The 26,370-nt window shown below is 43.0% G+C and overlaps 1 pseudogene; it reads right to left on the reverse strand.

The window, feature by feature from the left end:
- Positions 1-318: 318 nt before the first annotated feature.
- LOC107118313 lies at positions 319-6,280 on the reverse strand (annotated as a pseudogene).
- Between the last annotated feature and the right edge of the window lie 20,090 nt (positions 6,281-26,370).

Below are 26,370 nucleotides of genomic sequence, written 5' to 3' on the forward strand. Positions count from 1 at the left end.
ATGACATCCATCATTTACCACTCAGCTCATCACTACTGCATCAAACTGATATAACCTCCTACCTGGTCTTTTACTTATTCACTCACTTTATTAGGTGCCTTCCTTATTGTGCTACACAATTATGTACTGATGTCCCCCTCCAACCACCACTTCCCCTAAAATTCAAGCACCACTGGGGCAGTCTCCCATTTTCTGGTTAGAGAGATTCTGAAGGGAGAAGAAATGAAAAGTGGATATTACTCTGGTTCCCATTAGCCCTGCTTGCATCAGCCTCAAAAGAGGTATGTAGATAGGGCATGAACTGATTCAGATATTTTTTCAAATTTCTAGCAACAAATTTGCAGAGTATTTTCTTTGTTTATCAAACAATTCTGACACTGTCAGAAAAAAATTGCATATATCTGTGGAATCCTGTGTTCCCAATGTGTATAGCAAAAAGCCAGTTCTATTGCAGTCATCTGCAACATTTTTGTGAGATCTTGTCATTTTATCAGATTTGCTAGAGGAATCTTTCACATGGTTGTGGTACTCTATAAGGAATGTTCTCTCATGTTCAAAGAAGTCATCTACATCCTTTACTCCTTAAATAATGACACCGTCGGCAGACTTAACCAGGAGGAATTTCAGACAGGTGATATATTCCGGAAGAGGAACAGTTCCCAAACGGTTTCTGGTCTGTCATTTAAGACAGAACCGTTTGAGAACCGGTTCCCTTCCAGAATATATTTGTCATTTCATACACAATCGCTTCTGTCCCGTTTAGGAAACGGGGCTGAAGCGTTTTACCTGTCAACTGCTTCCAAGTACTCCTCAGTTTCGTCTCCCGGTTCCGATGCGTTTTTTCCCACCGTTTTTTGCCTGCGCGGGCGATCTCCGGCTTTTTTTTTTAATGTTATACTGCTATAGCGTTATAGCACTCCAAAGCGAACGTTCCAAAAAAAAAGCCGGAGATCGCCTCCACGGGTGAAAAACGGCGGGGGGAAAGCAGGAAAAAGTGGTGCAGTCTGAAATGGCAAACCGCTTCAGATCCAGCTCTTTACCGGAAGGGGAAAGCCATGTGTGAAATGGCAGCCCTATACTGGTTCACTTCAAAACGGATCATTACCGGCTTGAAACCGGGTGAAACTGGGTAATGTGAAATTCCCCCATGTTTTTAAAGAAGTCTTCTACTTTCTTTTTCTTGTTTTTTCCACGAACACTCAAATCCTGATTATATTCCAAGAAGACACAGAAATTTAAGCCCTTTCTCAGAATAGGATGTGCTGCTACACGACACAAGAAAACTTCATGTATAGCGATTGTCTTCTTGAATATTGCCAAATACTCAGCTTCTAGCTTCAAGAATTCTTCCTTGGTCATTGATCCTTCTCCTTCACCAAGCTTCTGCAATTTCTCTCTTGAGGCATCAAAATCTGGCCTGGGTGGTGCTGGTGGGATCTTAATTCTCAACCAAGGAATCATGAAGACAGATAAATTCTTCATGTTGTCGGACAACTGAAAATTCATTTTGCTTGAAATTAGGTAAAGAATTCTTTGTATGGACAGTAAATTTAACTTTGTCTTGTTCACTAAGAGCATCTGAAATGTCCACTTGCAAGGCAGAATCAGTTTGCAGATCTATATTGACTGGTCTAAGTCCTTGGTCTTCCTTGGTAAGGAAATCTGGGCCATCATCTGAGCCTTCCACAATAGCTGCTCCCAGCCCTCACTCCGCTCCCTCAGCAAACACCATAGGGCATGAACATGGCATGAGAAGGGGGCAGATAAAACAGAGGAAGATAAAGAGGTTGTGTTGTACTTAATGAGGCGGCATCACTTGCCCAAGCCCTTCAAAAACATGTTCACTCTGATGAAGATAAAAATGTTAGGCCAAAGATAAGTTTTAAGAAACAAGTTGAAAGATGGTAAATATTTGGCATCCTTGAGAGAGATGCAGCTGGGGGTGCCAGGGACAATGAATGGACAGAGATCATGAGTGGTTTTGTTTTGTTTTTGTGGAACAAAGTTTGAATTCTTCACCCCTCCATTCCATTGTCTTTTTAAACTTTAAAGGGGCTTTAACGATGGGTAGTAGATTTCCTGATATTGTTGCTTTAAGATGTTTTCACGGTGTTATACTTCATCGATGTTATGGATGAGGTCTCAGTTTCTCCCCCCTCCATCGGAGCAGTCACAACTACATGCAGCCATGTCTGCATCGGCGCACACAGCCGGCTCCTGCATTGGGGTACATTTGGATCTCCGCCCACTTGCTGCTGCTTGCAGTGGGGTCCAAATCAAGCCCCTTGCAATGAGCTCCTCTACGGGGAACTCATTGAAGTTCGGGAGCCCCCGAACCCCTCTAAGAAAGCCAGCGATCCAGTCAACACTCGGGAGAGCTTCCCGGTGCGACTGTTTTTGTCGTGCCGAAACCCCACCTCCCGGATTTTGCCTATTTCTATGGTTTTAGAGATTGGCAAAATCTTAGAGTGTCATAGGTGTCACTTCTGGGTTTTAGCTATAAGTGATGTTGACAACATCCCACCCCCTCCCTATTCTCCAGAGTCTCCTGTGGGTGCCAGGCATGTACCTGGCAAACCTAAGCATAACAGTTCTTAGGCACCAGACCTATTTGCTGGCCCAGGACTGCAGTTTTGGTACTTATTCTTTTTTGGTGAAAGAAAGGGGTTTATGTTCCAAGCTGGCAGCTTCAGTTCACCTATAACTGTGTGTGAGCCTCACTGTCTTCTTCAGTCCTGGAGTGTCCATTTGTATAATGAAGATGTTTGTTTTCTTTCTAGTTGTAACTTTCACCAACATTGAATAAACAGAGTAGTCCCTGATTCCAGTAGTTGAGATTGTGCCTTTAATCTTTTTATGCTATAATTAATTAATTACTTGACAAATGGTGCTGATTAATCAGTGAATGAATTCTAGCCTACTTTGTGCATATCCCTTTGTAATGAAATACATAAATTTATGTTAGCACAACTAATTAAGACATTGTAAATTTATGTATGAGGAGGTTTTCTGAATGAGATTTTATGCATGTGAAACCAACATGTTCCAGTTAGTGAGCATTTCAAAATGCATTGATAGCGACATCTCTGTTATAGTCATTTTTCCACATAAGTTTTTTTTGTTCCAGGCTATATTTATTTTATGCTTTCTTTGGAATTATTTTATTGTCATGGTTTATTGTTGCCTTTTTTGGGGGGATAATTCAGTTATCTCTTTGCCTCTTTTTGACACCTCACTAAAGTGGATCAGATGCCAGCAGAAGAACCAGTGCCCTCAGATCTCTCCAGCCAGAATCCATGGTCTTGTCAATTAGTTTCAACACTTTATGAGATGGCCCTTTAAAGGGGGGGGGGCAACTAGCATTTGTAGTCTACCCTCCATTCCACCAGATTACTTAGTTCTCCAGAATCCAGACAGGATATTTTGAAGTGGATCTTGCTTTTGTTCAGTTGTCTTGACAATAAGCTAGATTAATCACAGGAACCAATCACAGGGACAAAGAACTCTGCTAACCCTGCTTGTCAGTTATAAGACTGGAACATTTCTTGTTAACAACCAGAGTAATATATAATCTGTTGGGGGCAAAATTTTGTGACCAATCTTTTATCTTACTTTTTCCAGATAGCACATTCTCACTTAGCCCTTAGGCTAGCCTTGGGTCAAACCAAGTAAAATGGAATAACACAGAGAAATCTAGAAGACATTATATTTTTATGCATTTTTTTGTGATATGCAAACTAGTTAGTCTGTATGTGACTCCAATTGAATTGAATTGAATTGACTCCAAAATTTTAATCAATTTGATATTGGTAGATTTACCTTGACATCAGAAAGTAAGCAAGACAATCTTTATTAAAGTACAGATCTTTTTAAAAAGTGTGTGTGTGTGTGTGTGTGTGCATGTTTTAATAGAGGAACAGTTATAAATATTTTTTCTCCCCATTTTGTCTTTACAGTGTGGTTTCACATTTCATTTAATGCTAAATGGTTCATTACACCGAGTAGCAACTTACTTCTCTTATTATGGTGTTATCGTTCACTTTGTCAAAATATGTCTACTTGATAAGAAATCTGACAGAAGTTGCTTATGACGGGATCACTAGCAGCCATCAGTTTCTCTCTAGCAAATGAAACTGTAACCATGGAAACAGGCTTTTTTTGCCAGAATGAAAATGAGACAGCACTCTGCTGCAGCCATTAGTAGAATACACAAATGTCCCTCAAGGCAAACATCTAAAGCAAATGGACTGCAAAGTAAGGAGCACTAATTTCTATTTATTTAGGATTTGTAAACCTAGCAGAGCAAGATATTAACAAAGGAACAAACAAAGGAAGGTTAAAAAAAGATGTTTGTGTTTCCCCCTTCCATTTACAAGATTTCTTCTCCTAAATTAAAAAGAAAATATATAAGCAGAGTCTGATTTTTATAAACTTAAGTTTAAAGAATATCTCAAATCCAATTGTAAAGTTACATATGCTTTTAAAGAAAGAAAATAAATTATAACTGGTTGCAACTGGATTATTTAAATACCCTTTTGATGCACAATATAAAAAAATCTCATTTCTGAGTGCTTTTTCATGCTAATAAAGAAAATCTATATACTGTCTACCCTAGAGCCTATAAGCAATCAACTACAAAGAGTATCAGAGGCCATTCAAGTGTCAGATTCCTTTTACTGTCTTCTTTACTCACAACTGCACCCATCTTGCTAGGTACCAGATACTTACTGATTGCCTAGATTGTTCAGAGTGACATGGATTAAGGATTAGGTGAAGGGATCTCAAGCAATCTGTGATATAGCTCAGTACAGTAAATCTCAACTTGTCTGCCATTTCCTGTCCCTGTTTGTTACTCTGGAAATCACAGGCTGTCTCTGATTAATTTCTAGTTCAGTGCATATACTAAATGTAACATTTTCCAGAGGGATCATTTGTCTGGATCATTAATTCATAGACAGAAATGGTGTGGAATTATCATCTGGGTTATTTTATGGATACTGTGGGATACAGGGAATCACCATACATGCTAATATTCTCAAGTCAAGGCATACCATCCACAGGCTTGGTAGGCATGGTATGCTTTGTGGGAGAGAAGAAAACACACAAAACATTTTTTTAAAAACTCAACAGAAACAAAGTGGACCTTTTCCTAATTAAAATGCATTCATCCTGTTCTTGAATCAGACACTTTTGATACGGCATTGACCTGGTAACATTGTTCATTTCAAATAGTCTACAACCACAAACCAGCAGGGAATTTTCGTAAAAGGGAGAAAAGTCAGGAGAAAGTGTTATGAGGTTATCTGTGTCCCCACTGAAATCCAGAAGCACTTCTCCATTTATATTGCTTTCCCCATCATCCAGGAGCTAGACAGGCCATCCAAAATATAGGAATGTGGAATCATCATGATATCCCAGAAATGGGGGACTGTACTTCCTTTATGTATTTTATTTATTAAAACCTTGTCATCTTGCTTTTAGATCACAAGGGATCCAAACAAGCTTACTAAATAATATTGGTTTAAAATATGCATCCAAAACCAAATGTAGTAAATAATCATCAAAATAAAAACATTCAAAAATCCAAAATTACCAAGCAGGAACAGTTCAATCCTAAAAGGAGTCAACTGAAGTTAATAGACTTAGAAGGGTATAACTCTAATTAGGACTGCACCATAAAACTAGTAGAGTAGAAGTCAATAAAACTTATCCAAGAATCACAGCAGAATGGTTAGAAAACAAGAGGGTCAAATTTAATTAAATTTAAAAACTTCTTCTAAGCAAAATAGATTATGCAAGATTAACAAGGGATAGTGCCAAATATGTATTAGCTAGGGTTAGAGAGTTGCATTGGAAAACAGAAGTCCTGGGGCCCCAAAATTTGGGAATTTAAAGATCAACACAATAACTTGAAATTAGAATCAGAAACAAGATGGGCACCAATGTAAGTGAAACAAAATAGATGTAATGTGCTCAGCTTCTGTTCCCAGCTGGGCAGCCACATATTGAAAGAGCTGAAATGTCTGAGGTAATACTGGAACCAGTATGATTCTGTAGCAGCCTCCAGCTCTTAAGGGGGAGGGGGTGGTTCTGCTGGCTGTATAAAATCCACTATGGACGAACCACACACACAACAGATTTGGAAAATATGTGGAGTAAATTGGCCACAACTTTATTGGCTACAGCTGTAAGAAGCATTGGGACAGCATGGATCCACCAGATCCTGTGCATCAGCTGACCCCATGCCAGCCGATGTACCTGTCATCTGGCCAGCCGGCATGGTTCCTGAACCATGGGATGGCAGGTTGCTGGAGCTCACGTGGACGACTGCCCCTTATTGGTCTCCCCAACATCTGGTCATGAGGGCAATCGCTGGTAGTCCATGAGCAAGCTAGTTCCCATCAGCTCTCATGCCAGGACCCCTTGAAGGTAACCCCCATATCTAGGAAAATGGCATGCAGGCCAATTTCCATAAACAGATCCGGCCCCATGCTGTTATTGCCAAACATTGTGACGAGAAATATGGCATAGAATACATAGCACTTTGCTAACAATATCATATTATACAATATCAACACCCCCTTTTCCCCCACCCTGATACCCCACTATACATTATTGCCTTCTGACATTGTACACATAGGGTGGGATAGGTGGGCAAGCCATTCCATGGCAGGACAAAGGATTAGGGGTGGGAGGCAAGTGGCTGGCCTACTCCCCCGCAACCACCCTCCCTCGACCACATTGTTGCTTTGCCATTGGTCCCAGGGGGAGGGGGAATCCTGACTTTCCCTCCGCTCAGCCACCCACCCCCACCCAGCATCCGGCTAGCTCTCCCTCCCCTGCCCTCCCCTGCAAAGTTTGGACCGTGCTGAGTCAGGCCCTTTCCACTTCTTTCAGGGTTACCTGTGTACAAGAAGTTCAAAATTTCCCCACTCAAAACCTTTAAAACAGACTTTGGATGTTTCACAAAACTGTAGTTGACTAAAGTATTCCTGTTTTACAAGTGTCATATTGAGTGTTCAGCATTTTTCCAATTGATGGCAATGTTTTCTGACTTATAAATCACATCAGCAAAGTTTGCAAATCACAACACATTATTTAGACAATAGAAAATTCAAAGGAGACTGCAAAATTCTTTTCTTTAAACAAAACTCTTTCAAACTGTTGGATCCTTCTAACCAGGAACCTTAGTTGCAACCATTCCGTAAATATCAGTCAGTCATTCTCAGTAACCATCATCAGCATAACAAAGTCAGAAGAGGTCAGACTCTTTTTAAAAAAGGCATTTAATTCCCAAGTTCTGAACAACAGCCATCAATACTGATGTCTATTTTTTTCTGTCACTTTGTCTATGACTTGAACATGTTCAGTAATCAGAATTCCTTCTCTCACAAAATTCTGCTTCTCACCTTTAATAGGAACTGCAATTCTATCCCTAAGCTTAAAGAAACTCAATTAAGCTTAAAAGAGATCATGAAAATTGCTGCTGAGCAACAATAACCATGTCTCCTATGTGAGTGCCACTCATGGGAGCGTACATTTTGGGAGCAAGGTCTTGTGAGGTCTGAATTGGCCCTAGAATTTTTATATTTCATTTTGTCTGTTTACTTTATCTATAAACAACTTTTCTCCCCGAGATTCTAAGCATATTGCACAGTGTAGATCAATGCAATTAATAGGATGAAATAGCTAATAAGCAATGTAATAGGATTAGGATTAAAGAAATTTTGTTATCCACAATCCTGTTCCCTTTATAAATGAGTTTTCCTGAACCACTCCATTATGCTATAGCATATTATCTTTATAAAAATGCCCTCCTGTACAATTCTATGTTTTATAGTCTGCAGGCCAATAGATGCATGGGACCCTTCCTGATCTGCTTAGGCAGGCCATTCCAGAAGGTGGGAACTACAACAGAAAACGAATGTGTATGGGCCATTGTTGGTCTTGTCTATTTGCAGGGTGACACCTGCAGAAGGCCCTGCTTAGATGGGCAAAGCTGTCGTGGCAGAGCTTAGGAAGAGAAGGCAGTTGTGCACACATGAAGGCCATGAATATGACACCCAGTACCTTGAATTGAACCCAGTAACTAATGGGTAGCCAATGAAGTGACTGCTGAATGGGTATAATCTGCATGCTCTGCCTAACTCCTGATAATAACCACACTGTGGTACTCTGTACCAACTGAAGTATCTGTATGTTTTCAAAAGCTTTCGTGGCTGGAGTTCATTAGCTGTTATAGATTTTTCCGGGCTGTATGGCTGTGGTCTTGGCAGTACCTGACAGTTTGCCAGCAGCTGTGACTGTGTTATACCTCTGGGGGTGCCAGTGACAGCTGCTGGTGAAATGTCAGGTACTACAATGTAGCATGAATGGGAATATATAATGATTTTTAAAAATCCAGATTATTCATATACTTACGTTTTTCTGGTTTTATGAATTTTTCCATATTAAAGTTTTATGAAATTATGATTTAATAAAAGCCTATTAAGTGGTAAGGCCTCTCCTTTGTAGGTTAGAGTATCTTTTTAGCTGATGCTAGCAGACAAGAAACAACATTCTTTTTCCCCCTTTGTTTGGAGGAAATAGCTATCTAGCTGTCTGGTGTTTTTAACAGGCCTTTGGTACAGTATTGTTGGTACAGCAGAAGATAGGTTTCTCAATAGATGTATTTGCCTGAAGTATAGAGTTCATGGTTTTAGTTCTTTGGGGTAAAAACTCTGCAGTGTCTGGGTCAACAAGGGCTTTAGTTTCATATCAGAAAACAACACCTTCTGTTTGGGTATGAAGAATCCTTGGGTATTATTAATAAGGTTAGGTTAAATAAACATTTAAGATATCATGTAGGCACACATTTTCTTGTAACCGACCAATTAATGAAAGACTACTCAGATGATGCTCTGTCATTTTGTGACCAATTATGATTTCTTGGGGTATAAAATTTCATGTACTTCCTGATATTGATCAAAAAGCAGTCAATTTTTGATAGGCTGGTTTGGCCTAACTGTTTTCAGTTGTTTAATTGCAATTAAATAACCAATGAACTTTCCTCCTCATTTGGACTTCCTTTTTGGCTTGGAAATCTATTTGTACAACAACATGGCCATATAGCCTGGAAAATCTACAACAACTAATGAAATATCTGTCTTCAATGGCAGACCCATGTAGGGTGCATTACAATAGTCTACTGGTGTTACTGTGGCATGGATCCAAGAGGACAGATCAGCCAAATCAAGATAGGTGGCCATGCTGGCTAAAAGAAGTTGGAAGAAAGTGTTGTTTTGCAGCTGCATTAACTTGTTCTCCAGCAGTAATGCTGGATCCATTATAGCCTCTAAACTCTTAACCAAGTCAGCTAAAGCCCATTGAAGCCCACCGGGGGCTCAAAAAAAGAAAGAGGGTGTGGAGCATAATGTCCTTCAAGACCTCAGGCTTCCCAACCTCTCTCATGTTGGGATTCATTTGCAATTTGTTCATTCTTAGCTATTTAACCACAGCATTCAGACAGTGGCTCAAGGGCAATGCTGCATCAGTTTGGGTAGAGAAATATAGAGCTAGATGTCATCAGTATGTTGATGACATCCAATTAAAAAATAAATAATTTTTCCTTAGGGTTTTACATAGAGATCAAATAGGAAGGATAGAACTGTGTCTTAAGGAACCCCACAGGACAAATCCCACATTTACAATAATTGGTCTCCAATTGCAACCCTTTAAGTCCAATCTACAAGGAACAATTTAAACCAATCGAAAGCACATCACTTGTTACCTATTTCTGTCTCTAAAGGTCTCAACAAGATAGCATGATCCACTGCATCAAAGACTGCAAATTAATCTAGTAGAAGCAACAAAGAGGCATAGCCTTTGTGTACATTCAGACCCAGATCATCAGTTACAGGCAACAGCACCACCTCTGTCCCATAGGCTTTCTCTAACCATATTGAAAGGGTCCAGAGCAGATGAATTACTGAAGGAGACCTGGAGTTGGTCCACCACTGCTCTCTGTGTCACCTTGACTGGAAAGGGCAGATGAGAGACTGCATGATAACTGGTCAAAATGGACTATAAATAGACCACAATTCTTTTGTCCGAGGTATGTTACAAAGAGCATCCGTATCAGAATGTATTTGAGAGATTTTATCAGCAAAAAACCCCCCAAAAACCCTTGCAGAAACATCACAACTAGTTATCTGTTCCTGTAGCAATAAAGGCTCACGTTTAGGAGTCAGCAGATGCTGAAATACTTTAAACAACTGGGATGTAGTGAAGTAGCTGATTCAATAGTAGCACAGAAGTAACATTTTTTGCTGCTGTCACTGTTGCTTCGTAAGAATTCCAATGCATTCTAATAGCATGCTCTGTGGGATTCAGCACCACTCTAGTTGACTTCCGGCCCTCTTCAAATCACCCAGTTCCGTGGTAAACCATGGGGCCACATTCTGCCCCAAGGATAGGAGAGGTCAACAAGGGGCAGCCTTGTTGATAACTTCTAGGAGCTTCATGTGCCAAGTTCATAGTCATCAAGTTTTCAAAGAGCTCCCTTCTGGGCTTTGCAGCCCCTGAATCGTACATTACACACACTGTTTTTTGTAATAATAAATTTCTCCCTTTCCTGATGCAGTGATAAATCTGGACAGTTTTTCATCTGCCTGTCTCTTTTCCTCCAAAATTGATCTTGCCATCTTCTGCTGACAATTTTTCTTATTATTAAGTCTCTGCCGTTACCTGGTGCAGAGATGGTGGGTAGCATCATGTCTAAAAGACTAACCAGATCCCAAAGTTTCTAGTTTGAATTATACCACTCCCATAATCTCCCTATGTGACCTTTAAGCAAACCATATTCTTTCAGAACTAGTTATTAGGCAGCTCTGTGTGTGTGTGTGACCTTGAACAAAGTCGAGAGAGGACTAAAGTCTCTTGCCCCCTTCTCTATCTGGTCATCCACTCAGTCTGAAGTCACCAATACCTTCTTCATATGGTTAAACAATAGCCCTGGAAGTATATGGGAATATCAGAACAACAGTGACAGCAACATCCTAAACAGACATATATCCTTCTAAACCCATTGACTTGAATGGGCTTAGAAAGGCATAACTCTGCTTAGGCTGGCACTAGTGTGTTGTTCTGTCCTCACATCTGTAATCAAGAGATAAGAATACTGATATATTTTACATGACTGTTTTAATTCCATGTATCTGGAGTATTTTGAACATTGGTGAACTATATACATGTTTATTGTCAACATTATTATTAATCTCAGTAATCTCTTATTCAACTGAATCGGACTCCTCAGACTTTTGTAGATGCTTCTCTTTCTGTATGTCCTCACATTTAACTAATAACAATGATTTAGTTTAGCACATATAGTGATAAAAGAGGTAAGGATGAGCAAATTCCTTTGGCTGTATTCAATTATCATCCCTCTGATTACCTGTATGTTGTCATTCCATTCCTCTGCCCTTTAGCTTCTGCCTTTAGATTGCATTTGACTTTTTAGCATTGACCAACAATACATATTTGAATAGAGATGTGAATTCATATTTTACCTTGCTATTTCATATGGCTTTTCCTATGATTTGGCTGAATAACAATAGACAAATGTTGTTCCTGAAAATACATATCTCAGTATATATTTTAGTTCATTATTTCATTGGTAGCAAAAGAAAGTGTAGTTGTGTCTGCTCTGGTATGCCAGTTACTAAACTGAACATATAAAATTTGGCAAAGGAATTCATCAGGAAGGAATTTTATTACTCTCTCTAGTAAGATATGGGGAAATTTTGTGCCCAGTTCTGAACTGGATTGATAAATAGAGGATGACTGTCGTATCATATATAGTTTCAAGCTGATAACGAGCAATTCAACCAATGGTGGAACAATTAGAGCAGTGATATTCACTTAGTGAGTTTTCGACATACCATTAGTACCTATTTTGAGTATTCTTCCCCAGTGTGCCCACAAGTGCCAGGGAAGAGGGCACACTGGGGCATTCTTCCCCCAGTGCCCCATAGGGCTTGTAGCTGGCAGGTGATTCCCACCTTGAAACAGCTGTTTCCAGAAAGACTGGAAGATGGGTAAACCGAGCTTCCCTGAGCTGTGGGCCTTGTGCCAGGCATCCCATCCTTGTGCCATCCTTTCCCATCATCCTTCAGTCTTACTCAAAGCCTCTGTACTTGCATCCCAGCAACCAGGTGGTTTTGGGAAGAGAGCAGGCTGGCAGCAAAAAAGACAAAGTTAAAATCACCACCACAACAGCAGCCCACAAAAAGAGAAAGTTGGCCATAGTGGGGTGGTGGCAATTTTACTCCCCTTGCTCTTCTGCAAGCACCTTGGCATCACACTATCTCATCTGAACTTCTGTGCCATGCGCTGAAGAGAGAGTGAGAAGGTAGAGAGGGAAGTCTTTGGGGCTGGCTAAGGTTCTAAGGCTAAGAAGCTGCGGTGGCTCAAGTGGTTAAGACGCTGAACTGCAGGCTGTGGAAGGTCAGTAGTTCAGCAGTTCGAGACCCGGGTTGCTGCATGACGGAGTGAGCTCCCGTCTCTAGTTCCAGCTCCTGCCAACCTAGCAGTTTGAAAGCAAGAAATTGCAAGTAGATAAATAGGTACCACTTCGGTGGGAAGGTAACAGCATTCCGTGCGCCTTGGTGTTTAGTCATGCCAGCCACATGACCACGGAAACCATGGAAACATCTTTGGACAGCGCTGGCTCTTCGGACAGCGCTGGCTCTTCGGCTTTGAAATGGAGATGAGCACCGCAACCCTAGAGTCGGACTCGACTGGCTTTCGAGCAAGGGAACCTTTACCTTTACCTTTAAGGTTCAACAGTGATGAGAAGAGATGATCCTATGTGCTCAGAAGTACTCCTGTAATTTAAAAGTTATAGGCATCTATTTCATATGATAAAAAGGTAAAGGTTCTCTTGCTCAAAAGCCAGTCGAATCCGGCATGACTAAACACCAAGGTGCACGGAACGTTGTTACCTTCCCACCGAAGTGGTACCTATTTATCTACTTGCAATTTCTTGCTTTTGAACTGCTAGGTTGGCAGGAGCTGGAACTAGAAATGGGAGCTCACTCCATCATGTGGCACCCAGGTCTCGATCTGCTGAACTACTGACCTTCCACAGCCTGCAGTTCAGTGTCTTAACCACTTGAGCCACTGCAGGTCCTGTTTCATATGATACATTTATATATGTGTGTGTGTTTGTGTGTGTGTGTAATAAAATTTTCTATGTATGATTTTATGTTTGTGTGTATATATGATGGAGTCAAATAGACACGTTTTCAGTGAATGGTCATGATCTATTGAACCAAGTGACATGCCCAAGTGTGTCTCATGCAAAAAGCTGCTTTCAGTTACATCTGAGGCTGCTCTCAGGACTGCAAGATGCAATACAGGATTGCAGTTAGAAGGTACAATGGCACACAAAGAAGCTGCACTACTACATACTCTCTAGGACTGAGATTTGGTCTGCCTTGTTTAGAAGTGACAACAAAATAAATTGAACTGTAGAAACAGCACTGAAACTTTGGACACATTTCACTGTGAAGTTCTCTTGTACAAGGCCCATTATTATTGCACCGGAGAACTTTCTGGTGGGTCATATCCTTTGTTTTCAACACAGAGTGATAAAGCTATCACTAGTATAAAACCTACATCGAGATTTCCTGCCTTGTACAGCCATATAGCTATATGAATAATACATGGACATAAAAATATACACAGCACTTGAAAATGGCTGGCAAATGCTTCAGGCAAAATGGTGAGTATTCTAAGCTAAAGCAAACAGAGAGCACAATTCAGCCAAAGGCAGGACACTGACTGCTTGAAATACCTCAGGACACCTCCAAGGATGCCAGGACAGAACCATCCTTCTTCACCTCCCACTGCCCTAAAATAAAACAAGAACCCAACCGTAGGATATTTCAGGCACCCATAAGATTATTTCGTAGTGCCTTTCCCTTAACAATATGACAAAAACTGTGGTTAATACACCAACTTCAGATTCTACCTGCGGATCTTGGTTTGATGGATCCCAGCTAACTATAGTGAGTGGAACAGCCTTCATTCAGACAGTCATGGTTTAATAAAACCATGGTTTTGTGCAGTATCTAAACTGAGCCAAACAATATTTATCAAAAGGTAATTTACTATGCATTAATCACTTGTCTTTTAGGCAGGGCTCTTTTTGTAGCAGGAACTCCTTTGCATATTAGGCGACAAACCCCTGATGTAGCCAATCCTCCAAGAGCTTACAGAGCTCTTCTTACAGTGGCTAGTGGTGTGTTGCCTAATATGCAAAGGAGTTCCTGCTACAAAAAGAGCCCTGCAAGTTTAGGTATATACACAATCAGAAATCAGTGGTAGCAGAAGGATGGTAATAATGCCTTCAGGATTTGGCAGCACTTTTCAGATGACCAGTTTACTGACGGATTACATGCATGTGGTGGTAAGGTACCATTTTGTAAAAGTATGCCTTTATTTACTGTACTATAGGATCATTACTACATCAGAATGAAGTGTTATCCTAATTTGGACTGTGGTCATCATCCACTGAGTAATGACCATAATTAACCTGTAAAAATTATTTATAGAAGGCAATATGAATATTTCATATTTTCTTCCCCTTACCATCTTAAATGAGGCTGCTTGAGCTAATTAACAAAACAAAACAAAAGGGGGGAAAACCCTAACATTGATGAAATCCTTAGGCTTGCATTGATGTGTTGCTTGCCTCATAATCAATATCATTCTGTGCCTGCCATATGCCTGCTTCAATACTCCAAGATGACAAAGAACCGGAACAAATTATGAGAGCAAATTAAAATAGGATAAAAGAGTACTAGAGTACATAGTATTACTGTTGTTCTCCTATCAGGAGTATGACTGGCATACATGGTTTGTATACTCATCATTCATTGGGTGAGTGTAGGTTTCCTTATTCTATATTCTGTGAAGTCCTTAAACTGGCTCAAAGAATATGTGGCATGAACAAGTGGCTTAAATTCCTGTCCAAATACTACAAATCAGGGGTACCCAATGATTTGATGAGCAGTAGATTCAGGACAAAGGACAAAAATTCACACAATATACAAGTAACGTATGGAACTCATTGCTACAGGTGGATGTAGTGAATGAATTTTATTGTTACGGCACCCAGCCAGCAAAAGGTGGATGTAGTGATGGCTAGTACCGTTATGTGGCTTTAAAAAGGATTATATAAATTCATGGAGGATACAGTCATCAATGGCTCAGCCCCTTCCAGTCTTCAGAGGGAGTAAGTCTTTGAATGCCATCTGCCGGATGACAGCAACAAGAAGGCGTTGGTCTGGTTGACCACTCTGTGAAACAGGATGTTGGATTAACAAACCATTAGTTGAACCAGCTGGGCTCTTCTTATGTTCCCTCTGGTGGATGGCAAATTCTGCAAGAGGATTGTCAAACTGTACATTTTCATGCTAGCCATAATTGCTTTGAAATTCCATTGATTTCACTGAAATTTACTTCAAGGTAACATGTAGCATTAAAGCTGAAATCCAGCACCAGTAAATGCTTTTTCATTTCATTTCATTTTAGCCAGTGGGACACAATCAACCTTAAGGGTGCCCTTGACAGAACCTTTTTTTTAAAAACTAACAAGAATTAGTGTGTTTTTCTCAGGTGTCATACAAATCTGTCTTTAAAATGCTAGAATTTCAACTTTCATAAACTGGCGGGGATCTGGAAATGAAGAAAAATTGAAGTCTGTTGTTATGGAAGATAGGAAAGGACCTAAGCTATTTATATTCATTTTCATGACTTCCTTTAGCATGCCAAGGGATGCCATTCCACATAATTTTTTTCTAGGATAATGTTGTGCTTCATGATATGTAGCTGATATGGAAGCTTGAGGAATGAAAGGAAAAGCTGTGTCTCAGAACATGGATGGTGCTGTTGCCTTCAGCCATTTGTTTAAGAGAATAGATGTTCTTTCAGCGGTCTAAACCCACATAGTGAATAAGTGCAGTGCCCTTGATAAATTGATCAAACAGCCATACTGATATAGTGTATGCCCTATTTGTTCCTTTGAAACATTCTGTTGCTTTGGGACTGAAGGGAAGGTTAACACTCAGCACTCAATCATTGTGAATCCAGGAGCAAGCAGTTCTGCTTAACTTTCACTTTTGCTTGTTCCAAGTAAAAATTGCCAAATTAGAGAAAGGACAGGTTACATGTCTTCCTGTTGACTAATATGGTCTGGAAAAGTGTCACAAAGAGACCCAGCATGTGAAAATGTTTTGCAAACACTGAGCCAGTGTGGTGTAGAGTGTCAGATGAAGATCTGGGAGACTCAAGTTCAATTTCCCACTGCGCCATGGAAACTCTGAGTGACCTTGGACCAGACACACATTCTCAGCCCACCTGGGGTTATTGTGAGGATAAACTGGAGGAGAGCAGGAGGATGTAAGCAACTTAGGGTTCCCATTGGAAGAAAACTGGTGTATTAAAAAAGTAGATAAATATTAGAAATGATTGTGTGAATCCTCAGAGTCTGTGCTGCTGTCATGACTGACATCTCTACTATTGGTTCCTTTTCCAGAGAACAGCAAGGAGAGATAAGGAAGCCTTCCTGGATGAACAATGCAAAGTAATAGAGGAAAACAACAGAATGGGAAGGACTAGAGATCTCTTCAAGAAAATTGGAGAAATCAAGGGAGCGTTCCATGCAAAGCTGGCCATGATAAAGGACAAAAACGGTAGGGACCTAACAGAAGCAGAAGAGATTAGGAAAAGATGGCAAGAATACACAGAAGAACTATACAAGAAAGACCTCAATGTCCTTGACAAACACGACGGTATAATCACTGACCTTGAGCCAGACATCCTGGAATGTGAAGTTAAATGGGCCTTAGAAAGCATTACTAACAACAAAGCTAGTGGAGGTGATGGTATTCCAGCTGAACTATTCAAAGTCTTAGAAGATGATGCTGTTAAAGTGCTGCACGCAATTTGCCAGCAAATTTGGAAAACGCAACAGTGGCCACAGGATTGGAAAAGATCAGTATACATTCCAATCCCAAAGAAGGGCAATGCCAAGGAATGTTCAAACTATCGCACAATTGCACTCATATCACACGCTAGCAAGGTCATGCTCAAGATCCTACAAGCTAGGCTTCAACAGTACATGGATAGAATATATTCATTTTATTTATTTGTAGTCCATATTTTCTCCAAGAAGCTCAGTTCTACAAAATAAGTTAGGCTAAGAGAGAGACTGTCCCAAGACTTTAGTATCTACCTACCTAACCCATAGTTTAGAGAAGCCTGAATTTTCCAAATCCAAGTTTGGTACACCAGCAGCATACATGTCAGACTCTGAGCACCTTCACACAAAGGCAGCAGTATTCTTACAATAGTAGATACATACGAAGATGCACTTTTAGGTTTCTTTCCAGTTTACATCTGAAAATTTTCCATATGTTCTAGAATTATTGTATTTTGCCTTCACAGAATAGTATTAACAGTCATTTTTTTGTTTATATGATTAGGAAATAGTTACAAAGTAGAGAATTTCAATGGGGACCAAATCAGTATTTCTCTGGTTCTCTGAGGGAGCCTGTTTAAGGTGGATTAGGGGTTCTTCAGTTAAAATACTTTACCTGGCTGGGACCATACTGGAACATAAAATATGGGTAATCTAGTTAAAGCATGAGAACTGTCTGAATTTCTATATGTTGCATTTTAGAAGCCTAAAAATATTTGACATCTGATATTCTGTTCACCATTTTCTTACCTGCCAATGTAAGTGCAATGATCTGATCGTGATGATTCTTCTTTTTTCTGCAGTTCAGATCAAGTCTTGCTGTAGTATGCATGGCTGTTGAAAAGCTTTTTCCCTATAAGGAAAGTCAAAGGCCATGACAGCACAGCAGGTGATCTCATTTCTGTCTAGTGTAACGTTCAATTGCATTACAAACAACAATTTTGTTGCCTGTTCCTTCTAGTTTTCTAATTCTTCCCATATTTAAATAAGGATGTGGACCTTAAAAAAATCATTATTTTCAGATTTGGGTTTTGGGAAGGGAATAAATACAAGTATTTGTGAGTACTTGTGTCCCCTGTTCTGGGATTCCACACACATACATACACACACACACACTGGATGCTGGAATTATTCAAGTGCCATTATTCCCCGTGGGGAATGTTTTTCAGGTGACCTGGAGTGGCTGTTTTTCAACCAAACAATATCAAGCTTGCAAGGATCCTAGTGCTGCCTGCTAAATCCTGGTTCAACCCTGTCCCTGAACTTACATTCTACACTACACGCAAGTTCACCCCGGTAATTATCTCAGAGTATTTTTTGTTTCCACATTACATTGAGGTCACCCTGGTTTCACACCATACTTGTGTAAAGAAGTTGTAACTCCAGGGACTCACTCTGATAGTGCTCTTCATCCTGGCCATGGGCTATTTGCTGCACAAAGGAGGGAACTCCACATTCAAAAAATAAACAGTTCTCTTTATTTACTATATCCAAGGACGAAGTGGGAGAGGAGACAGGAAAACAAGGTAACAGTCCCGTATTTAGTGCAATTAAAAGCCAAAACTTCACAGCAGTTACCACAAGCAACAATCCAAGCCTTCAAATGAATTCCTCATACAAGGCTCCTGAAGAGGGACAAATTCCAAAAGTCTCTCGGCTCTCCTTCAATTTCTCTGCCTTCTCTGTCTGATGACTAACCAACTTACTCCCTCTCTATCCACCCCACTTATTAAGCTATCTCAGCCTTAATTGACCACAGCTGTTACTACCATGCTCTACCCTCCACAGGGCCTAAAGAAAAGAGGAAATCATAAAAGGCTTGAACACTGCTGCCACACCCAAAACCCCATACACATAACACTTAAGTGTTAAAGATTAATCCTTTACAACTTGTCCCGGGATAAATGGATGCTGCTATAAGCAGGGATAAATGCAAGGTATTGCGTTGCAAGTTGAACTCTGATAAAACCAGGGATGAGATCCAAGTGCGGAAAGGACCTAAAAACCCTCTCTAAAATTTCAAGCAAATTGGACTATGGGGACCAATTCTATCTATCACTGAAGAAGGTTTCTCAAACCATCCTACTTGTTTCCTATGGGGGACAAAAATGCAAACAAGCCAACACACAAGAGAAACCACTGGCCAAAAGCCTCCAAATGCACACGGAGTCATCATGCCCAACAAAACCAGTGTCAAACCAGAGAATCCAAGCAGACCCAATGTTAAGAACATAAGAGAAGCCAATGTTGGATCAGGCCAAAGGCCCATCCAGTCCAACACTCTGTCACACAGTGGCCAAAAATACCAGGTGCCATCAGGAGGTCCATCAGGGGGACCAGGACACTAGAAGCTCTCCCACTGTTACCCCCCCAAGCACCAAGAATACAGAGCATCACTTGCCCCAGAGTTCCTATCTATACCTTGTGTCTAATAGCCACTGTTGGACCTCTGCTCCATATGCTTATATAATGCCCTCTTGAAGCTGTCCATGCTTGCAGCCACCACCACCTCCTGTGGCAGTGAATTCCATGTGTTAATCACTTTTTGGGTGAAGAAGTACTTCCTTTTATCTGTTCTAACCTGAATGCTCAGCAATTTCATTGAGTGCCCATGAGTTCTTGTATTGAGAGGCATAAAGGGCCCGGGTAGGTGAGGCCCGCCATTTGCAGGGCCAGGCGGGGAAGGAGAAGGCTGGCCAGTCGCCGAGTCCATGAGGGGTGGGGCCAGGCATGTGGCGGGAAGGTAGGTGCCTCCCCTCCCTCCCTCGGCCAATCGCTGGGCAGCGGGGTATCCAGAGGGAGAGGCCTGGGGTCTATGTGACCCGGGCCACTCACCGTCCTCACCCCATTCCAACTGTGAAGGGAGCTGCTTGAGGGAGCTGCTTGGTGCCGGGTCGAGCAGAGGATAGCAGCCAAGTACTGGAGGTTTGTGGGGTTTCCCCGCTCAAGCCCGGCTCCCTTCCCCGGCGTCCAGGGCTGCGCCATTCCAGAGAAGCCGCCCCCCGCAGCCAATGGTGCCGGCTGCGGGGGGAACGTCGAGCATGGATCGCCTTCCGGCCGAGCTGGCAGGCAATGGGGCTAGGGCCAGGGCAGGTCGTCTGCGGTCTTGCGGCTCCCCTGCTCGGCAGCTCGGCCCGTTGGGCCACCGCCACCATGCCACTCCCTTCCCTGGGTCCAGGGCTGCGCCTTCCTGCTCAGTGGCTCGGCCCATCAGCCTGCCGCCGCCACACTGCTCCCTTCCCCGGGTCCAGGGCTGCACCTCCCACGGCAGCCCCCCCTCTCCTTGTGGCTGCTGGGACGTAGGTAGTTAGATAGGTCTTGAGTTCCAGTTAGGTAGTTAGACAATAGGCTGGCTTCTCCAGGCAGGGCCTTTTGCTCTTGTCTGAGCCAGGTGACAGCAGGGGTCAGAGCACCCCATCATCATGTACGGGTGACTAATGGCATGAAGGAGGATTTGGGAGTCTGGCTTTAGTTTCTGGTGGGGTACAATGGGGTCTCCATTTGGCAACAGCCTCTGGATTTACAAGATGCCATTCAGATACACTCTGATGTGGCTGGGTGTGCCGGGTTCTGGGTCTTTTATGAAGGCCACTGGTGTGCACAGCCTTGGCCCGAGTCCTGAGGGGGGTCAGTGGTCCTCAAGGATCTCGCTTTCTTACAGTTCTTCCCAATACTGGTGGCGGTTGTAATCTGGGGGAACCTCTTTCAGAATAGGAGGGTGCAATTTTGGTGTGACAACCAGGCGGTCGTGCACGTGGTGAACAAACAGTCATCTAAATCTGAATGAGTCATGCGGCTGGTCCACCAGCTCTTTTTAGCGTGCTTGGCGGACAACATTACGTTTGCGGCCTTTTACGTTCCAGGTGTGGATAACAGCATAGCAGATGCTTTGTCTCGCTTTCGGGAGGAGCGCTTTCACGCACTGGCACCGGAAGCCAACCACGTTTCAAACCCCTTTCCGGAGGAGCTTTGGGAACTTGGGAAGGTACGATAAGGTGAGGCATCTATGCCTCCATCGCCCCCTCCACATTTCACTCTTACGCCAGGGCGATAGACGCCTTTTTCGACTTTTCGGCGGAAGGCGGGGGACCTCAAACATGGCCCGTGGGTGGTGGTTGGGTGCTGCGTTACATGGCCAGGCTTCAGGATAAGGGGTTGGCCCAGAGTACCATTCGGTGTCATATGGCGGCCATTACATTCTTTAGTAAAGCGGAAGGGTTCACGGACCCCTGCAACTCATTCCAAGCTCATAGGGCAGTCAAGGGGTGGCAGAGGCTAGCGGCATGGCCCCTGGATCGCCGCAGGCCACTGATATTTAAATTATTAGTGCTGGGGTTGTGGGAGCTTCCATCATTGTGTTGGTCCCAATATGAAACCGCGCTGTTTGGAGCCGCGTTCGTGTTTGCCTTTTTTGGGGCCCTGAGGGTTGGTGAATTGGTAGCAGGTGCCAATCATTCACCAATATGCCCTTGGGAGTTGGGGATGTTCCCATGGGGCCGGACGGGGTCTCCTTGTTTATCAAGAGATCAAAGACAGATCAATTGGGGAAAGGTGCAAATTTACATCTGGGGCCCCTGATTAGGGGGCCATGCCCAGTACAGACCATGAGGGCATACCTAGCGATGCGGCTGCGAAAGGGTGGCCCCTTGCTCATCCACAGGGATGGGGCCCTGTTGACCAGGTACCAGTTCACGGGCGTGTTCAGAGCGGCACTAGGGGCTTTGGGGCCCAGCAAGGAATTCGGGCCCCACTCATTTAGGATTGGGGCGGAGACCACGGCTGCGGGCCTCAAGATGTCTGAGATGTGCATAAGAGCTCGATGGCCTTCAGGGCATATGTGCGGCCGCGTCTGGAGGGCGGCCAGTGAGGGCATCTCTGCCTCCCCCGTTCCAGGTCAGAACCGCAAGAAGGTCTGGATTTTGGGGCACAGCATCGTTCATTGGGCTGGTTTGTATGCATCATCATCTGGCTGGGGCAAGGATTTGGGGCTGGAGGCAGCCATGTGCATCACGTGGATGGCCCAGCGGGGTATGCGGTGGAGGTCGTTACTGCCCTGGGTGGACCGTGTCAGGGCCCGACACCAACCTCCTGACGCATTGGTGCTCCAACTGGGGGAGAATGATTTGACGGAACAACCCAGTGTATATTTGGAGCACCAGGTGCTAGCTGGCCTGGCCGTCTTGCGTGAAGTATTGCCCAACACAGTCTTCTTTTGGTCGAATTGGCTGGAACGGAGGTCATGGCGAGGAGCGGCTCATCCCGGAAAAGTGGACGTGGCAAGGAGAAAGGTGACTGGCAGACTGGGTAGGGTTGTTGAGTCCACAGGTGGTGTTTGGATCCGCCACCCAGACATCTCCCACAATATGGAGACCTTGTTCCGGGCAGATGGGGTGCACCTGTCAGCATGGGGTTTGGACATATGGCTACAGGGGATACGTTATTCCCTCCTCTCTTGGTTACAGCTGTAGAGGCGTTGGTGGGAGCAGGACCAAGCGGTTGGTCCAGCTCTCGTGGCGGCGACAGGATGGGGCTGGATCCTTTTGGCGCAAATCAGCCTGCATGCAATTTTCCGGCGGTGGGGACCCCCGTAAGGGTCTTGGCGTGAGGGCTGAAGGGAACAGGCAAGCGCAGAGACTAACAGCGATGGCCCTCACTGCCAGGTGGCAGGGGAGTTCACACAGGGGCAGGCGTCCAGGTGAACCTCAGCAACCTGCCATCCTGCAGGCTCTACCCATGCCGGCTGGCTGGGTAACGGATACCTCGGCTGGCAGAAGGGTCAGCCGATGGGTCAGATCCGGTGGACCCATGCTGTGCCAATGCCTATAGCAGCTGTAATCAATAAAGTTGTGGCCAATTTTATCCATCTAATTTCCAAAGAAACTGTGTGTGAGTGGTCATTTTGAACGGGGCAGTGTAAGGCTGGCCAAGCTGCTCCATCCCGAATACGACCTGGAACCGCAACTTGTGTTTTGTTAAATACCTTGTGTTTTGTTAAATACCTTGTGTTTTGTTAAATACCTTGTGTTTTGTTAAATACTTTGTGTTTTGTTAAATACCACACCCCGTATCTACAGTTAACTGTTATTAAAAGCTAACCAGAAATTTTCTTCAGAACCTGCTGCAACAATTACATTTTTTTTAAAAAAAACAACAACAGGAACAACCCAAAACTCCATGAAACCTCCCCCCCCAAAAAAAAACACAACACAGAAGGTTCTTTAAAACATATATAGGAGAACAACTGTAAAAACAGAATCAGAAGAACACTAAAAGATACACTGTAAAACCGTAACAGCTTAGAAACCCCTGCCCCCAAAACAAACTCTTTAAAAACTAAAAAAAAAGTTTTAGAAGGAAAGCAAAAGCAGCCAAGGGAAGAAAACCATCCCCTACAGGAACAGCACAGAATGAAACCAATGAAAACTTGAACCAGAAAGAACCAGAAAGGGGAAAAGGCTCCCTCTCCCATCCAACTACACTCCCCAGACACACAAAAAATGCACAGAAAAACTTAAAATAATGTTTTTAAAATGAAGCAAAAAAATAGAAAAATAGACCTGAAGATATCCAGCAGGCAAGCACAGAACAAGAAGGTCTCCTCAGGCAGGCAGCACTCTAGGGCAGAGACCAGAGCAGCACTCCAAAAGATCTAGCCATGAAATGGAGTCCAGCTGCAGGAGGACTCTTTGCCTATATTCAGAAAGTCATGGAGGGCTGAGAGAATTGTCATGACTGGACAGACAGTTCATGTCACCCTTAGGTCTGGGAGACCTGCCTCCCTCCTCCCTCCCTCCCATTGCCTGGAAGTCCTATAAACTGGAAGAAAGACACAAGAAAAACAGGCCCAGGAGCCTTAAAATGTTTTGGGGGACCCAGTTAATCAGTATCCCCCCCCCACAAACCCTAAGTACTGTCCGGATACATGAATATTCCTCAGAAACACAGGTAAGGTATTTTTCAGCTATATATTCAGACTGAAGCGTACATCCCTAAATTGAAATTATATCCATAAGAGACAACTAAGGACCAAACTAGACATTACATTTTTCAAAAAGTTGACTGTCTTGCCCTGACCTGGATAGCCCAGGCAAGCCCAATCTCATCAGATCTTGTAAGCGAAGCAGGGCCAACCCTGGCAAGTATTTGGATGGGAGACCTCTAAGGAATGCCAGGGCTGGGAGGCAGAGGCAGGCTATCAAGCCACTTCTCTGAATGTCCTCCATGTCCCAGTAAGAGTCACCAGAGGTTGCCATAGCTTCCAGGCACGGGCACACACATACACACAAATGCAAAAAAGTACAAAAAAGAGAGAGTTGACTGTCTTTCCATGTAGTGACACAGCATACACAGGATCTATATGTTTAAAAAGAAAGAATAACTTGACTGAGCTGGGAACTGTGGCATATGGGGGGAAGGGGCTCTTGGCTCTTCCTCTGTGCAGCTGCATGTTGAGCAGCAAGAAAAGATGCTGGTAGTTCTTCTCTTTTAAAAGCATTTTAAAATTTTTAAATAGCAAATGTTTGGAATCCATACTTGGATTGGGACTGTGGTGTGGGAGCAGGGTAAACCTTTGTCCCGGTTACATTTTCCCAATCTTCATCAACACCTGTATGTTTGCTCCAACAAGACAAAGAACTGCTCTATGGGGTTGTATCAGGTTGGGCAAAAAAGCCTTAAAGCTCTCTCTCCTGAACCATGGGATGGTGGTATCCAGAAATGTGTTTGAAACCTGTGGAAATGATTATCAAATTGATTTCTCAACATAATTGGTGGTAATTTGGATATTATCAAAACTGACTCAGATTTTTAAAACAACAAACCATCCAAATCCAAGTAAAACACATTGTGGTTGTTTTTTTTACAGCCCTAGTGGATGGTAGGACATTTCAGTATTATTACACAGAAGGTCGAAATTAATCTGATCACAGGAAGCTGCTGTATATTGAGTCAGACAATTGGTCTATCAAGGTCAGTACTGTCTACTCTGCTTAGCAATGGCTCTCCATGTTCTCAAGCAGAAGTTCTTTCACTTTACCTTTTATCTAATGCTTTCAGTTGGAGAAGGGAGGCTTCTTATGCTCTACCATTTAGTCACAGCCCCTCCCTGATAAATGTATGGATGTATGGGTCTTTATCTAGGAATGCCATTGTAATCTGCTGTTAACTCCATTTCAGTTGTGTATTTAGGGACTCAGCATCCCCTACCCCCATTTGTTTCAGACCTTCCAGTTACTAGAAACCACCAGGAAGTCAAAATGGACCAAGATCAGACCCATCTGCTATGGACTCTTTCCATACCATGGATATCACTGGTGTATGTTAGGGCTTTCAAAAGGGTGTGGCCATGTGGAGCTCAGACCATCACCTTCTCTCCCTTTCTCCTACAAAATTATCTGGGAACAGAAGGATGAGGGCCCATTCTCTTCAGTTCAGACCTGAAGAGAATGGGCCATGAGTACTTCTTGGGTGCTCAGACCATGAGTACTCAGACCATGAGAACTTCTTGGGTGACTGAAAATACATGTTCTGTGATGCTGGGTGTTGCGTTCTTACGTAGACCATGCACGCGGTCGAGTCTGCACGTGGACATGCAAGCGGCCTAAGCTTCGCTCTCAAGAATAGACCACACGGATCCTAAAATGCACCTATCGGGCAGTCAGGATCCAAGAGTTAACCTATGGGATGTGGGGTGCACTGTAAATAATCCTATCATGGGTGTGGGTGTGTGCTTGGGTGTGGTTTAGAATGGGGATTTAAGCAGACCTCCGGTCCTGCTCTTGTTGTCTGTATCCAAGATGACTTACAATAAACTCATGAGCTGATTTCACTACCTTGTGTCCAAACCCAGTACATTATACTGAGCAAGGGAGGGCAGATGGGGGGGAAACACTGCTGCCAGCGAGGGCTTTTTTTCTGGGGGAACACACCGGAACTCAGTTCCGGAACCTCTTCATGAGTTTTCAGAATACAGATTGAGAATTTAATTACCCTCTTAGTTCTGGCATCTTTTTTGCCAAAAAAAAAAAAAAAGCCCTGCTGCCAGCTGTAACATCTTAGCAGTGCTTTTGTTTTGCTTTTCCTTTTTCAGGTACATATCTTTGGCATGGCCAGAAATTGTCAGCCAAAGGACTATTGGCCCTTGTCTCTTAGTGTGTGGTTTTGCCTTGTGGCCTGGACAACTTGCCTGTTAAATTTCAGATCATTCCCAGGATAACTCTAGTTCTTGTTTAAATATGTGGCAAGCTGCTTGGGTCCTGCTAGGGAGAAAAGTAGCCAATAAATATACTATCTAACTACAGATGCCAGTTTCAGGGTGTGATTTGCACAACTGGCTGGTTTCCATGGTT

The sequence above is a fragment of the Gekko japonicus genome, unplaced genomic scaffold, assembly GCF_001447785.1.
Source record: "Gekko japonicus isolate JY-2015 unplaced genomic scaffold, Gekko_japonicus_V1.1 scaffold985, whole genome shotgun sequence".
Taxonomy (NCBI): domain Eukaryota; kingdom Metazoa; phylum Chordata; class Lepidosauria; order Squamata; family Gekkonidae; genus Gekko; species Gekko japonicus.